A 14,568-nucleotide genomic window follows, 5' to 3' on the forward strand; every position below is an offset into this window, starting at 1 on the left:
AGTGCTGGGATTACAGGTGTGAGCCACCACACCCAGCCCAATTTTATGTTTGAGGAATTCAGTCACCCTGAAGAAAATAAGCAATGCAAGATTTTAACTAAAATTGATGTGTGACTTGCCTAGCTGCACAGGAGAGCCGTATTAGTGCAGCTATCGAAGTCTGGAAAGGCTTCTCAAGCTGAGGCTTGACTTGAAGTGAGCAGGACCATCCCGCAGCGTGGTGTAATGGGCAGAGGAGAGTGGCATGGGAGTTGCAGTATTAAGGATTAAGTCACAACTTCATGATCCCCAACTGAGGCATCTTGTGTAAGTTACAATATTTCTTTGAGCCTTAGTTTTCTCATCTGGAAAATGGGTATAATTAAATCTACCTGGTAGGATTGTTGGAACATTAAATGACTTGGTATAAACTAGACCTGGTCCAGCACCTGGTGTTTCTTTTAAGGGAGAAAGGAGAAGAATGAAGGGAGGAGGGGAAGATACTGGCTGTCCCTGGGAAAGACAACAGTTTTATTGGAATCCAAGTTGAGGCTTCAATCCTGGTCAATGCTAGAATAATAATAGCAAGCACTAATTGAACACTTTTATGCATGACATTACCCCTAGCACATATCATGTATTACCTAATTTAACCATACTATCAACACTGTAAGGTGCTTAATATTATGCCCATTTTATGGATGAGATTATTTGAGGTGAAGAAAGGCAGCTTGCCCAGGGACTCTGAAAGTGGAGGGTCAGAATGAGAATCAGTTGTTCTGACTCCAAAGCCCAATGGTTGTTATCCATTATGCTTAGGTGCTGGCTAGTCTTGGAGGACTCGTAGAATTAGGGGGAGGGTGACCCTGAGTAGGGGGCAGCAGAGAGGAAGCCATTCCTGGTAGCTGAAGATTCTCGGAGCCACTTCCACTTGCCCATATGAAGAACATCAAAAAAGCTTGCTCGTTATTCACAGCAAACTCAGGCTTTTGGCTTCACCTGATCCTTCTAAATGGATTGCCCATGTGTTTCCAGTGAGACATTTTAAATGCATTATCTATTTTAAAAAATAAATTTTAAAATTATTTTAAAATATAGATGATGTTTGCACCTGGCAAAAATTCAAGTAGAACAAAATAGTATATACTGAATTTCTGTCCTCCTACCCTTGGCTTCCAGATTTCTTGGTTATACCCCTCTCCCCTCTGCCCCAGGCCAGTCTTATCAGTGGGGCAGAGTGCAGCAAGATAAAGAGCCAGATTCCTCAATTTTAATCCCAGCTTTGCCATCTTCTGGCTGTGTGGTGTCCTTGCATCTCTAGAATAAGGGGTATGAGGCCAGGACCTCATAGGGCTGTTAAGAGGATTAACCATTAGAAAAAGATTAACCATTAACTACTAGAAAAAAAAAAAAAAGTATTCACTTTCAATTACTAACTGGTAGATAGTAAGCCCTATCTACAAATGAGTTCAAAAAGCAGCATTTTGCAGGCTGGGCACAGTGGCTCATGCCTGTAATCCCAGGACTTTGGGAGGCCAAGGTGCATGGATCATTTGAGGACAAGTTCAAGACCAGCCTAGCCAACATGGTGAAACACTAAAAATACAAAAAAATGAGCTGGGCACAGTGGTGTGCACCTGTAATCCCAGCTACTTGGGAGGCTGAGGAAAAAGAATCGCTTGAACCTAGGAGGCAGAGATTGCAGTGAGCTGAGATCATGCCACTGCACTTCAGCCTGGGTGACAGAGTGAGACCCTGTCTCAGAAAAAAAAAAAAGAAAAGAAAAAAGTATTTTGCAGAAATGTTCTGTATCCTCCAGCCTGGGTGACAGAGCGAGACTCCTTCTTTTTTAAAAAAAAAAAAAAAGTCCTATGTCTTTCCAGAGATAACTAGATACCTACCCTGGCAAGCACATGGCGGTCATCACTCCCCCTTTCTCCACTACTCCCCTTTTCTTTTTCTTTTCTTTTTTTTTTTTTTTTTTTTTTGAGACGGAGGTTCACCCTTGTTACCCAGGCTGGAGTGCAATGGCGCGATCTCGGCTCACCGCAATCTCCGCCTCCTGGGTTCAGGCAATTCTCCTGCCTCAGCCTCCTGAGTAGCTGGGATTACAGGCACGCGCCACCACGCCCAGCTAGTTTTTTTGTATTTTGAGTAGAGACGGGGTTTCACCATGTTGACCAGGATGGTCTCGATCTCTCGACCTCGTGATCCACCCGCCTCGGCCTCCCAAAGTGCTGGGATTACAGGCTTGAGCCACCGTGCCCGGCCTTCCTTTTTCTTTTTTTGAGATGGAGTTTCACTTCTGTTTCCCAGGCTGGAGTGCAGTGACACAATATTGGCTCACCACAATCTCCACCTCCCGGGTTCAAGCAATTCTCTTACCTCAGCATCCTGAGTAGCTGGGGTTACAGGCATGTGCCATCATGCCTGGCTAATTTTGTATTTTTAGCACGGGGTTTCTCCCATGTTGATCAGGCTAGTCTCCAACTTCTGATCTCAGGTGATCCACCCACCTCGGCCTCCCAAAGTGCTGAGATTACAGGCATGAGCCACTGCGCTCAGCCTTTTTAATTTTTTTTAGACTGAGTCTCGCTCTGTTGCCAGGATGGAGTGCAGTGGCGCAATCTCTGCTCACTGCAAACTCCGCCTCTCGGGTCCAAGTGATTCTTCTGGCTCAGCCTCCTGAGTAGCTGGGATTATAGGTGTCTGCCTCCACAGTTAGCTAATTTTTGTATTTTTAGGAGAGTTGGGGTTGCACCACATTGGTCAGGCTGGCCTTAAACTACTGACTTTCCGCCTGCCTTGGCTTCCCAAAGTATTGGGATTTTGGGAAACCACTGTGCCTGGCCTATGTTATACCCCTTTTCATAGTGAGTGCACACTGAACCCATTGAGGTAGATGCACCTGGTCTTTTTTGTTCTTCCCTATTTACTAGAGTTTTGTGATGCTCCAAATTAGTATCTAGGAAGCTGCCCTAGTCACCTTAACAGCTTCATAGTGTTTTGTATAGATGAATCATAATGTATTTAACCAGTCTCCCTCCAAGTGATCTCATAGTATTTTGACTTGTGACTATTATTGGCTCGGTTCAAGCAGTTTGAGATGGAGGCATTTAAAATCAGCACCCTCTCAAAAGAGAAAAACAGCTGAACAAGTCATTAAACTACAAGTATTCATTATTGAATTGTTAGGCAATGTGAAATAGACATCCTTGCACCTAAGAATGTGGTTGGAGGTGAGAACGGAACCTTATATGGCAGGCAAACCACGCTATATTCCCAGCCATCTAAGATGGTAACATGCAGCATTATTTTATGTAAAGTAAGGAAATAAGCCACCCACTGAAACAGGACACATGCCTGCACAATGCATGGACTGCTCATAACAGTCTCTCCTGGCTTGACATTTTCATTTCTTCTGAGGATTTTGTGGGTATTTTCCTTTCCTAAGCTCTGCAAAGCTCTTGGTTTTGGCTTGGCAAGAAAATGCAGAATTTCTGTCATCCCCACAATGACAAATACATGCTCTCCTAATGTCAAAGTTACTCCTTGCTACTCTGTTTCCTTGACTTTTGGAAGGACTTGCTAACTTTTTATCTCACTGTGGAGTCAACATAGTCCTTCTAAAGACATTTTCAGTGGTGGTTAATTTCAATATGTACCTATGCCAGCAACGCACATACCCTCGATTGGATCGACAGCGATGACCAACTTTGCCTACGTCCTTGCAATGGTAACAGCCACAGGGATGGAGACACGGGTTGAGATTTCTGAGACAATAAAACCAGTGTCTGGAGTCAAACATCTCAGAAACAGCCATCAAGCAATCCAGGCAGCAATCTGCTCATTTGTTCATCCACAGATATTTATTAAGGGACTACTTACAAGTCTGGACCTGGGGTAGTTAGTGAAGACAGACAAACAGGGTAAGTAAAAATATATGTAAGATGGTGATAACAGCAATGATCCTAAATAAAGCAAGAGAGGAAGGAGTGTGGGGGAGGGTAGCTCTATTTCAAACAAGGTGTCTCTGAAATGACATTTTATGTTGAGTGTAGTGGTTGTCCCCCAGAGGGGCTCAGTTCTCTTGAAGGCAATCACTGCCATCTCTGAGAACACACTTGATTCTCCAATGGGATCTCTCTCATACTGATGCACTTTCCATTACTAACTAGATTTGGCTTCTTAATCATGTAACTGAATTATTTTCCATTGCACCAAAGCAGATATTCAGAGATATATTTTTAATATGTACAAGTGTACATGTTTATGAGCATATAGTCACATTTATTTTATTTTATTTTTGGACATGGAGTCTTGCTTTGTCACCCAGGCTGGAGTGCAATGGCGAGATCTCTGCTCATGCCACCTCTGCCTCCGGGCTCCAGCAATTGTCCTGCCTCAGCCTCCTGAGTAGTTGGGGTTACAGGTACTCACCACCATGCCCGGCTAACTTGTTTTTGTATTTTCAGTAGAGACAAGGTTTCACCATGTTGGCCAGGCTGGTTTCAAACTCCTGACCTCAGATGATCCACCCACCTCCGCCTTCCAAAGTGCTGGGATTATAGGGGTGAGCCATGGTGCCTGGCCTACTGTCATATTCTCTAGCTGCCTCCTCTCCTCATCCCCACCCGAGTATTCATGAATGCCTGGGGCATTGCTCAATTAAAGTTTGTTAAATAAGTGATGTCATTAAAATAAGAGAATTTTAAATGGTTAAAATGACACAAAATTCTCCTTCTCACCCTTGTTCTTATCCCCCTCACTCCCAATCTGTAGGTAACCATTTTTATTAGTTTCTTGCTTTTCCTTTTAGTGCTTCCTGATGCAAATACAAGCAAATTAAAATATATAGTGGCTGGGTGCTGTAGCTCATGCCTGTATTCCAGCACTTTGGGAGGCTAAGGTGGGAGGACCTCTTGATCCCAGGAAATTGAGGTTGCAGTGAGCCGTGATCGTGCCACTGGGTGACTGAGCAAGACCCTGTCTCAAAAAAAGAATTAAAACATAATCTTAGAGCTGAGTTTGGTGGCTCATACCTATAATCCTAGCACTTTGGGAGGCTGGGGCAGAGGATCACTTGAGGGCCAGCATGGGAAATATAGCAAGACCCCCATCTCTACAAAAAATAAAAACTAGCTGGGCATGGTGGCATGCACCTGTAGTCCCAGCTACTTAAGAAGCTGAGGTGGGAGGGTTGCTGGAGCCCAGGAGTTGGAAGCTGTGATATGCGACAATCTTGCCTGCGAATAGCCACTGCACTCCAGCCTGGGAGACACAGCAGAAACCCTGGTCTCAAAAACATGCAGTAAAAAGAAAATACCTATCTATCTGTCTATCCATCATCTATCTTATCTATCTATCTAATCTATCTTCTATCTATATCTCTATCTACCTACTGTATCTCTCTCTATATCTCTGTCTTCTATCTGTATCCTGTCCTATAGATAGACTCTCTATCTGTCGTCTTCTCTTTCTTACACAAAAGCAGCATACAGCTTGCTTTTTTCACTTTTTTTTTTTTTTTTTTTTGAGACATTGTCTCACTCTGTCACCTAAGCTAGAGTGCAGTGGAGCCATCTCAGCTCACTGCAACCTCTGCCTCCTTGGTTCAAGTGATTCTGCGCCTCAGCCTCCCAAGTAGCTGGGATTACAGGTGTGCACCACCAAGCCTGGCTCATTTTTTTTTTTTTTAAATTTTTAAATGTTTTTATTTTTAGTAGAGACAGGGTTTCACCATGTTGGCCAGGCTGGTCTTGAACTCCTGACCTCAGGTGATCCACTCACCTCGGCCTCCCATAGTGCTGGGATTACAGGCCTGAGCCATTGTGCTGGGCCTTTCTTCACTTAATATATCCTGTGGCTCACACCATACTCTATGTAGAGACCACTGTTGTTCTTTCTTTCCTGTAGTCTCTAGAGTGGATGTACACTCCACTTGTTTCCAGTTGGGATTCCCAGAAGTGCGTCCTGTCAAGGGTAACTGCTTCAGTAATTTGGGTAGTTCCCATCAAATTCCGCTTCCTCAGGGTTTATGCTGTTCTGTTCTCTAACCAGCTGTGTATGGGGGTGCCTGTTCCCATGCCTCACCAACAGTGCGGGTCTTTCCGCAGGTTGAAGGGCTATTAGTATTTTTCTGTGACCTCTCAGTTCATGTCCTTTGCCCATTTTCCACATTGGGTTGTTGGTCTTTTCCTTTAGAATTTCTAGAACACTTTAGAATTTTCTTTAGAATTTCTTTTATAGATTATGGAAATTAATCTTTGTGATGTGTTACAATCATGTTTTTCCAGTTCATCTTTTTCTTTTGATCTTTGCATAACAAAAAAAATTATAAGCAAATTATTGTTATGCATTTGAATTCATGAGTTTTTTTTTTTTTAACAGTTCTGGATTTTAAATTATTTGTACAATGTCTTTCCCTATTTTATTTTACTTTGAGATAGGATCTTATTCTGTCACCCAGCCTGGAGGGCAATGATGTGATCACAGCTCACTGTAGCCTTGACCTCTGGAGCTCAAGTGATTCTCCCACCTCAAGCCTCCCAAAGTGCTGGGATTGCAGGCATGGGCCACTGTGGACCGCCTGGCTTCCCCCATTTCAAGTTATATGGTTTTATTTCTTACATTTAATATTTGATTTCCTTGGAGTGCTTTGTTTCCTGATGCGTATGAGGTTTGGATCTGTTTGTCTTTATGGCTCAACACCATTTATTAAAAACTTCGCCTTTAGTACCCTGATTTGGTATACTGCCTTCATCATACAGTAAGTCCTGGGTTCATTTGGGTGTATTAATATTTCTGGATGTGTTCTCTCTGTCCACTTGTGTGCTGATGCCACACTGGCTAGTTGCTGATGGGTATGGTGTTTTACATTCTAGTACAGTTACTTCCTTTTTGTTCTTCTTTTTCTGAGTTTTCCAGACCTAATCTTGCTTATCTTTTCATATCGACTTTAGAGTCAGCTGTGTGATTCCAGAAAAAAAATAATCTTTAATTTGGATCATAATCTTTAATTTGGATCATAATGCATTTTATTTATTTATTTATTTGAGACAGAGTCGCTCTGCCACTCATGCTGGGATGCAGTGGTTCGATCCTAGCTCACTGCAACCTCCACCTCCAGGGTTCCAGCAATTCTGCCTCAACCTCCCGAGTAGCTGGGATTACAGGCACCTGCCAGCACACCTGGCACATTTTTTGTATTTTTAGTAGAGATGGGGATTCACCATGTTGGCCAGGCTGGTCTCAAACTCCTGACCTCAGGTGATCCACCTGCCTTAGCCTTTCAGAGTGCTGGGATTACAGGCATGAGGCACAGTGCCCAGCCTCGTAATACATTTTAAAATTGATTGTGGAAGAATTTGCATCTTCTTGATGTTGAATCTTTCTAACTAAAAACATGGGATATCTTTCTATTAAGCTTTGTGACTTCAGAAGCTTTTAAATGTCCTTATGGAGGTTTGAATGTTTCTTGTTAAATTTGTTTCTGAGTGCTTTATCTAGTTTATCTTCTGATTCAGGGATTATCAGCAAACTATACAGCACATGGGACCACTACCTGTTTTCTTACGGCCTGTGAAGTAAGAATAGTTTTTATATTTTAATGATTGGAAGAAACAAAAAGAAAAATAGCGTTTTGTGACTTGTGTAAAATTACCTGAAATTGAAATGTCAGTATCCATAACGAAGTCTTACTGGACGCAGCCACACCCATTTCTTCATGTATGGTCTGTGGCTCCTTCTTGCTAAGACTGCAGTAGAGCTGTCACGTAGCGAATGGAGCTTGAAATATTTACTATTTGTGCCTTGATGAAAACGTTTACTGGCCTTTGTTCTTTTTTTATTTTTTATTTTTATTTTTTGAGATGGTGTCTCTGCTGCCTAGTGATATGATCTGAGCTCACTGCAACCTCCCACTCCTGGGCTCAAGCCATCCTCCTACCTCAGCCTCCCAAGTAGCTGGGACTACAGGCATGTACCACCACACCTGGCTAATTTTTTGTATTTTTAGTTGAGACAAGGTTTGGCCTGGCTAGTCGCGAACTCCTGGGCTTAAGGGATCCTCCCAAAGTGCTGGGATTACAGGCACGAACCACTGCACCTGGTGACCTAAGTAGTGGTTATGTATGTATAAATGTATGCCTTTTGAGATGGAGTCTCACTCTGTTGCCAGGCTGGAGTGAAGTGGCCCGATCTTGGCTCACTGCAACCTCCGACTCCTGGGTTCAAGCAATTCTCCTGTCTCAGCCTTCTGAGTAGCTGGGATTACAGGCATGCACCACCATGCCCAGCTAATTTTTTTGTATTTTTAGTAGAGACAGGGTTTCACCATGTTGGCCAGGATAGTTTTGATCTCCTGACCTCATGATCCGCCTGCCTCGGCCCCCTAAAGTGCTGGGATTACAGGTGTGAGCCACCGCGCCCAGCCAGTAGTGGTTATTTTAATGTGTACTTCCGCCCTCCAAATTTACAGTCACTCATAACTAGCTTGGTCCTACTTTTGAAAATTTGGAATGCAACTGAAGAGGTTGAGGGAAAATTAGCAGAAAAACAGTCTTAAAGGGCTACTGCCAATAACTGAAATGCCTAGAATTTTCTCAGTGGGGAAAATAATCTATAATACCATTAGCGACAGATTTCAAATCTGCTTTTCCAGTTAACATTTGCGTTGTCTTTAAATGGGATTTGTGTGTGTGTGTGTGTGTGTGTGTGTGTGTGTGTGTGTATGTGAGAGAGAGAGAGAGAGAGGTACAAAAATCTTCTTTGGAGAGAAGGAAAGATTCATACTCCCTAGCCACGTGACCTACTCGCTGACGAGAAATGACAGCACACCCCCTTGAAGCTGCCATCTCACCACGGTTGTGTAGTTAGCTGAGACCCCGTGAAGGCAGAACCATCGGACTTTACATGAACCAGATACCTTGAGTGGAGTCAGCGGATCCCGTCCTGGGAGGGCCAGCTGCCTGCACTTTCTGTCAAGACCTGCCCAACCTGCTGCTGCCTTTGTGAGGGCCTTTCTGTGGCTGACAGCTGCCCCTCATGTGTCCTTTCTGAAGGCATTTCTCATTCAGGAGTTGGACTCTCAGATCCCTGCTGGGTTAATGGAATATTCATCATGATCTGGAACAGAAATAGGGGCATTAGTTTGGTCCAAGAATGTACATCTCTATATATGAAAACTCATGTTACGTTTGTAATAAGAGTTAACTTCCATGGTCATTTGTATGAACAAATCCGAGAACACTGTTCTTCCAGGTTCCGTCTCCGAAAGCCATAGGCCCGTCGGTGGTGTGGTTTGCGCGTCTCACTGCGAATGTAGGGCCACCGTCTGTCAGCACCATGCCCAGGACTGACATTTCACTGAAAACATCTCAGAAACTAAGAGCAATGGGGGAAATTTTGCAGAAAACGAAACTGATGGTGCAGTGTGTAGGCAGATATTATTCTGAGATTGCCTTTCCTCTTTTGTTGTTTTTTTCGTTGTTTTTTGTTTTTTGTTTTTTTGAGACAAGGTCCTTCTGTTGGCCAGGCTGGGGTGTGTGGCAGCGTGATCTTGGCTCACTGCATCCTTCACCTCCCAGGTTCAAGTGATCCTCCTACCTCAGCCTCCTGAGTAGCTGGGATGGTGGACGCTCACCACCACGTTTGGCTAATATATTTTTAAAAATTTTTAGTAGAGATGGGGTTTTGCTCTGTTGGCCAGGCTGGTCTTGAATGCCTGTCCTCAAGAGATACGCCTGCCTCAGCCTCCTGAAGTACTGCGATTATAGGCGTCTGTGCCTGGCCTTGGCAGTGTTAAAATACTCTTTCTATTATGATAGGGGTAGTAGGTGATAGTTGGTGGTGGTGTTTTAGTGTCTTTAATTGGTAAAAGAAAACACTGAAAACTCTTGGCTGGGTCCCTTGATAGACCATTGATTGATATCCCAAAGCCATTATTTGTCACTCTTCACTTTTCCTCCTTTTTTATTTTTATTTTTTGAGACAGGGTCTCTCTCTGTTGCCCAGGCTGGAGTGCAGTGGCATGATCTCCATTCATGCAACCTCCACCTCCTGGGCTCAAGTGATTCTCTCGCCCTAGCCTCCTGAGTAGCTGGGGTTACAGACATGCACCGCCATGCCTGGCTAATTTTTGTATTTTTGGTAGAGACAGAATTTCATCATGTTGGTTGGGCTGCTCTCGAACTCTTGGCCTCCAGTAATCTGCCTGCTTCAGCCTCCTTAAGTGCTGGGATCACAGGCATGAGTCACCGCACCCGGCCATTGCCTATCTTTTCTATAAAGGGTGGAAAGGTGACCTGCTGGCCACCCAGCTTCCTAGGAATAGCCCTGTGACACAGTCCTGGCCAGCAAGATGAAAGCGGAAGTCCGGAGTGGTATTTTCTTGCTGGGAGAAAGTTCTGTGTCCTTGGCCCCTTAACATTTTTCCCTTCCCTGACCTCTTCTTCCTACATCGAACTCAGACTCTGGTCTTGAAGTGAACAGCTGCTTTCTGTCTCTGAGGAGACCAGCCTGAGGATGAAAGGATGAAGCTTGGCAAAACAAAACCCAGAAATGTGCCCATTAATAAAATCCAGGATACTTTTGTAGTTCATAAGAGTGATGATTGGGTTTTCACGCCTATGTGTGAGATGTGCCTCCCTCAGACTTCGTTACGATGTTGGCACATTCCCCAATTGATGTGAAAAAAGAAAAATAGAATGAAAAAGGTGTCCAAAAGTAAACTGGTATGTAAAGTGATAAACTTGCCAAAAAGCCTTTTACACCTGTTGGACACAGACTCTTGTGGTTGATACAGACCTGAAATTATAATTTGTGGATGTGATTCTTTCAGTGAATGCTTGAGGTATCTGTTATCTTTTGGAAACTCCTGTATTCTTTATGGAGAAAGGCTATTTGAAAGCAGTCAGTGGGGCTTGAGTTTCCCTCTTCCACCCTCTCCTTGCCCAGACATGGGACTCCAAGCAGGCTTGGCTGTTCCGTGCAACCCATGTCATTGAGATGCTTTGTGAAGTATTTTGAAGATGCTTTTATTTCAGCTATTGCTCTGACATTGATGTCAACAAAGTCTAAAAGCAGGTCCTATGGCAGCACTGTCTAGAGCAAATGGCAATGATGGAGGTGTTACAATCATTTTTATCAATTGATTAGAGTTAAAAGCGATTGAAAGCTTTTCTCACATCTCTTGAAGAACTTCAGAGGAGACCCAATTTATAATCCTTAATAACATAGAGACATTTCTTTTAAAATTGACACCAGAGAGTAGCATTTCTTAAGTCATACAGCCAGGATATGTGAAATAAATGGTCATTAGTGTAGGCATTTTGGCATTTTACGCACCACGTTATTTAGATTTAATTTCCTGGCCTGCCACAGTGGCTCATGCCTGTAATCCCAGCACTTTGGAAGGCCGAGGCAGGCGGATCACTTAAGGTCAGGAGTTTGAGACCAGCCTGGCCAACATGGTGAAACCCTGTCTCTACTAAAAATACAAAATTTATCTAGGCGTGGTGGCAGGCACCTGTAATTCCAGCTTCTCGGGCAGCAAAAGCAAGAGAATCGTTTGAACCCAGGAGGCAGAGGCTGCAGTGAGCCGAGATGGCACCAATGCACTCCAGCCTGGGTGACAGAGTGAAACTCTGTCTGAAAAAAAAAAAAAAAAAGATTTAATTTCCTCATCCTCACATTCCCAGAAGTAGGGACTGTTATTATCTCCATTGTAGAGATAAACAAGATGATAGCTCAGAGAGGGAAATTAATCTCTCTAATGACACACAGCCAGTTAACAGTTGAGTAGGATTCTCTGATGCCAAAGTCTCAGGCAATTTACAAAGTTTATGTGCAACGTATTTATTTATTTAACTTTCTGTTTTTCATCCCCTTTTATGTGAAAACTGTCAATATGTGCATATTTAAAGCCTTTTTCTTTTCTTTCTTTTCTTTTTTCCTTTTTTTGAGACAGAGTCTCATTCTTTTGCCCAGGCTGGAGTGTAATGGTGCAATCTTGGTTCACTGCAACCTCTGCCTCCCAGGTTCAAGCAATTTTCCTGCCTCAGCCTCCCAAGTAGCTGAGATTACAGGCAGCTGCCACCATGCCTGGCTAATTTTTTTGTATTTTTAGTAGAGATGAGTTTTCAACATCTTGGCCAGGCTGGTCTCTTAACTCCTGACCTCAGGTGATCCACCTGCCTCGGCCTCCCAAAGTGCTGGGATTATAGGCGTCAGCCACTGTGCCTGGACTTGAAAGGCTTTTTGTATTCTCCTCTCCCCACTTCTTCCAAATCCATCAAACCATCTCATTTACGATATTACTGAAGGTCAAAATTTCTCTTTGAGGTTGTCATTGATAAAACTGATGGAGAGGCTGGGCATGGTGGCTCACGGCTGTAATCCCAGCAGTTTAGGAGGCCAGATCACTTGAGGCCAGGAGTTCCTGGGCAACCTGGTGAAACCCCATCTCTATTTAAAATACAAAAATTATCTGGGTGTGGTGGCACATGCCTGTAGTCCCAGCTACTTGGGAGGCTGAGGCAAGAGACTCGCTTGAAACTGGGAGTGCAATGGCACAATCTTGGCTCATTGCAGCATCTGCTTCCTGGGTTCCAGCGATCCTCCTGCCTCAGCTTTCCAAGTAGCTGGGCTTACAGGCATCCGCCACCAAACGTGGCTAATTTTTTGTATTTAGTAGAGATGGGGTTTTACCATGTTAATCAGGCTGGTCTTGAATTCCTGACCTCAGGTGATCCACCCTCTTCAGCCTCCGAAAGTGCTGGGATTACAGGCGTGAGCCACCCCGCCCAGCCCAATTTTATTTAATTTTAATTAACTTAATTTAAAATTTAAATATACGCACGTGTGACTAGGGACTCTCATATTGCACTGTGCTGAACATGGAGCATGATAGCAGAACACAGACACTTGCATACACAGCCGGGGTTTGCATCGCAATCCTGTGGATGCATACACTTTTACTCAACCTTGATAAAAATAACTTAGAACAAAGTATATCCGAGTAAATGTGCTTTTACAGTTTCTACCAACTGGAAGACATTCACAGCTTATTATTTATTATTATTTGTTAATGTTGTACCAGTATTTGGTTTTCTCAGCCTGCTCCCCAAAGGGTGTGTTACCACTGGGCGGTAGACTTTGGAATGAAGAAAAAGATTAAGAATAAAGGTCTCAAGTTTTGCACTGTTCCCACTAGGTTTCTCAAAGTTCCACCCGCTTTGCATAGAGCAGAAGTGTGGCCTCATGGTGCCCTCTTGTGGCCATACATTTAGTTGCAAGATGACGGTAGAGTTTTTCTTTAAAACAAAAAGGGAAGAAAGAAAAAAAGAATGAAAAAAGGTCTTGCATATGTTTTTAGTCAGCAACACGTTTTGAGATGTGACAGCTCTGTCAAAACAATATAATTCAACAAACTTCAAAGTAACCACAACAGAAGATATGTAGACACATTTTGGAGCGCCGTCTCAGAGCCTTACCATGAAATGTGCCAAAAACATTTTGAAGGACGAACAATGAGATCAGCAAGGGAAGCAGGGTAAGGCACACTCAGGTGTGTGAGAATCGGAACCGAGATCCAGAAGAAACCCAGCTTAGAAATGGAGGCAGAGCATTAAAGAGAAGGCAAAAAAGAATTTCAATTTTCTGGTGCCGGAAGCCGTTATTGCTCATGTTTGAAGAAGGCACGTTCTGCAATGCCTTCACTTGTATTCGTCTAGGCAGGTGTGAACCACGCAGCGTCCCTGTCTTCAGGGAGCTTACATTTTAGAGGAAGGGAGACAGAAAATCCACACGCAAGGAATTGAACAAACAAGATACTTTCAGAAAGCAAAATGCACTGGGGAGAAAATCAAACAATGTCCTGAGATGGCAATAGATAGAAATTAAGAGCAATGGAGAAGAAGAGAAGAGAGAAGCTATCAGTGAAAGAAGTGGTTAAATTATGGCTACATTAAAATAAACTATTTACAGAATTATTATTATTATTATTTTTAATACAGGATTGCTCTCTGTTGCCCAGGCTGGAATGCAGTGGTGCAGTTTCACCTTGCCTGGCCATTTTTAGTAGAGATGGGGTTTCGCCATGTTGGTCAGGCTGGTCTCGAACTCCTGACCTCAAATGATCCACCCACCTTGGCCTCACAACGTGCCAGGATTACAGGTTTTTGTTTTTGTTTTTATTTTTGAAATTGAGGCAGAGTCTGTGTTGTTTAGCTAGTCATGAACTCCTGGGCTCAAGCAGTCCTCCTGCCTCAGCCTCTACCTGGGACTACAGACTCAGCCTCCCAAGTACCTAGGACTACAGACGCACCCAGCTAATTTTAACTTTTATGCATACATAAAACATAAAACAGAGGGAGTAAAGTTCTAAACTTGTAAGCACAAGATTGCATCGGGGTCCAAGGGAAGACGTGGAAACACACACAACAGGTGATCACCGGCTCGGAAGGGACTGAGAGAAGAGAAAGTGGATGTGGCAGTCTGGACGGAGACCCCGAGGAACCCCAGGGAGGGAGGAGGAGGATGAGGGAAACCATCTGAATCACTGGACTCAATGCAGAGAGATGGGAAATC

General features: G+C 43.6%; 1 non-coding gene across 1 annotated transcript; it reads left to right on the forward strand.

Annotated features, from left to right (window-relative positions):
- Positions 1-10,563: 10,563 nt before the first annotated feature.
- Positions 10,564-10,667, forward strand: LOC120367274 (small nucleolar RNA U13). Its single transcript, XR_005581690.1, has one exon. It is a non-coding gene; the product is annotated as a small nucleolar RNA U13 (small nucleolar RNA).
- The last annotated feature ends 3,901 nt before the right edge of the window (positions 10,668-14,568 follow it).

Source organism: Saimiri boliviensis, chromosome 8, assembly GCF_048565385.1.
Source record: "Saimiri boliviensis isolate mSaiBol1 chromosome 8, mSaiBol1.pri, whole genome shotgun sequence".
NCBI lineage: Eukaryota > Metazoa > Chordata > Mammalia > Primates > Cebidae > Saimiri > Saimiri boliviensis.